At 34.2% G+C, this 2758-nt stretch overlaps 1 long non-coding RNA gene across 1 annotated transcript; it reads right to left on the reverse strand.

The window, feature by feature from the left end:
* Positions 1–662: 662 nt before the first annotated feature.
* On the reverse strand, positions 663–1711 carry LOC143567100 (uncharacterized). The gene is made up of 5 exons (XR_013141343.1): positions 1658–1711; positions 1327–1591; positions 1030–1123; positions 819–932; positions 663–743 (listed from the first exon to the last, which is right to left on the reverse strand). It is a non-coding gene; the product is annotated as an uncharacterized LOC143567100 (long non-coding RNA).
* Positions 1712–2758: the final 1047 nt, after the last annotated feature.

Below are 2758 nucleotides of genomic sequence, written 5' to 3' on the forward strand. Positions count from 1 at the left end.
CCACGCTTCTTGACCACGTGCTAAACGACTCCAACAACGAGATATAAGGTAGACTTGGTCAGGCAGCCGTTATATCTAATAAGCACAACGCCTTTCAAACACAATCATTACTAAACAAATAATACTGAGGATCCTTGATCCTTCGTAACCTGGAATATATCTCAAGGATAAATGATCCAGAAGTTACAAAAGGATAAAGTATCCTCAGCATAAAACCTATGCCCTAACAATCATGAAGCATCAATTTTTGGCAATTTTTTTTATTTCTTACTAAAAAAAGCATTAAAATAAAGAACTAATAATTACAACAATGTCATACTCTAGGTTTATAATTCAGTTATCGCACAATAATTATTTCTCACATGAACCATCCCACACACACATATATATATATGTAATATTGAAAAAGAAGACCCCAATTACAAAGTGGCAGGCGGAAAGTTATATGCAAACAAACTATCAACAAACAATCTAATTCTTTCACACCTAGAAACAAAGTAACAACACATTTGTTTGTTTTTAAAATATGATTTTATGTCATGTGTGATCTTGGAATTTGTATATATTGTTAATGGTTAAAACGGGTTGTCATCGAAAAGTTTATTCAGTTTTGTTTGTTTTTTGGTTGCTTTAAAATGACTATTAATTTGTTGGTAATTACTTGCTTATGCGATTCTTCATTTCTGGGTATGTTGGATTCACAGTTATTGTTGTTGCAACAGACGAATCCAGTTGTGGCTGACCTGTTATGATAACATTAAGTTTAGTTAAATAGAATAGTTGAAAGTGTTCTTTTGATTTTGTTGAAACATATTTACCCATGTATTCTTTGACTTCAGCGGAGGTGATTTCAATGATGCTTCCTATCTTGATTTTATCCTGTGCTTTTACATTGTGGTTTGGCCCAGAGAGTTACCTCAAGTGATGTATCGCTGCATTTTGTCAAATAATGGTTATTGTAATCATAATGAAATGGAATAAATGTTTATGTAAATGTATGTGTAAAAGAGATATACAAAGGCAGATTACCTTGAGATCATGTCTTCGTCTATTATAATGATCTTTCTGAGAGTCGTTGATTTTACTGGTTTATGTTTGTCATCTATCACACGCCCTATCAAATCTGCAAGTGTATTGTTTTGGATTGGTATTTGTTTAACAGTATGACACATACAGACATAGAGAAATACATATGCGCACAAATATATAGACACATGCAGATACATATGTACACATTTATGTACGTGTGTGCGGAGTTGTTGCAATTTAAGTTATTTTGATTTTAAACGTGTTCGGGTACTAATAGGATTTGGACAATTGGTTTACCGGTTAGCCTCTTTGGGATCTTTGTTCTTGGCATAAGCTCATTGTAGGAAGCAAAGTCAAAGTAGTGGTCAGTGATGTTGTTGCTGGATGGAGTGAATATTGCTATCATTCCTAGACTTATGGATGCATCGTGATCTACTGTTGGCATGTAAGGCCTCTTTGATAGGCATACGTAGTCATCGATTATGTAGCATGATTGGACAGTGATAATTGAATCAAAATGTGTTTTGTTATTTGTAGATGTTGTTGCTTCTATGGCGCACCACTGTCATAAAATGTGTTAGTTGTCATTTAGCCTTTAATATGTCATATTTAGGAAGGTAGTACTTACATGTACGTCGACGAAGTGGTAGCAGATATTTTTTTTATCATGATATGGAATCCACCTTTTTCATGACACGTGCCTCTATTTGTGTTGGATCACCGTATGCTTTGACTTCAGAAAGACATATTGTAGACATTTCTAAAATCCTATAAGTTGTCGTTAAATGTTGTTATATAAAATAGTTTTTATACGTTTAATGCAAAACTTTATGGAGAAAGTTGTTGTAACAAAAGAGAGTATGTTATTGCAATGCATTTTCTATGAACAACTATACATTATATGTAATTATATTTATGTGGATATGTTTGGGTGGTAAATGTACATGTATGTAAAAGTAAAATGTGTGACTAAATGCTTTGTGTCTACTATATATTACGTTAACATGTATGATATGATCTAAAAGGTACGAGTAAACTATATTTCTTGTTTCGTTTGGTTCATCATCATCTTCGTATGGGGGCTATTAGCACCTTTAGTTCCTTTGGTTTGGTAGCACTAGAAATTGCCATATACATTTGATCATGTCCAAAGACTGGTTGTGGTAAGTAAACATCAATTTTATCTAATGACTGTCATTGGCTTTTGTTTATTGTAATGACATAGCAAACTTTTATTAGAATTTTTTTTTTTTTTGAAAAAAAAGGTAATTCTTTGTCTGTGTGGATTAGGCTAATTTGAGGTATGTATAGTCTACGGCCAATCATTTTTACGGTCAGTATCTCAGCCTCGATGTTTCTATCCAACAACTGGGTGATTATAAGCCTGGTGCCGTTGCATAGGCCCGAGGTTGGATTTAGATTTCTAAGCCGAATAACAGGTACATTTGGATTTAGCTCCAATTGATGTGGTGGAAGGTCGTTAAATTTGAGTAGGTTGAGGTACTCAGTTGGGTATAACATCTTTGTGTCACCATGGTCGCTTTCATGCGGAGTAACAGAGTCTTGGCTGCTGTATGTCTTGCTTGTTCCTGGAGCCATGTTCAGTATGTGTGTGTTTATCAGGTGTACAGTATCATTCTTCAGGCAAACAATTGCTTTATTTGAAAGCGTTATCGAACACGGATTCTGCAAGGTTTCTGTATCGTATATGAAATGCATAAACTCTGAC

The sequence above is a fragment of the Bidens hawaiensis genome, unplaced genomic scaffold (genome assembly GCF_021521415.1).
Source record: "Bidens hawaiensis isolate Kalapana, Puna unplaced genomic scaffold, B.hawaiensis_p1.1 tig00023216_1, whole genome shotgun sequence".
Classification (NCBI taxonomy): Eukaryota; Viridiplantae; Streptophyta; class Magnoliopsida; order Asterales; family Asteraceae; genus Bidens; species Bidens hawaiensis.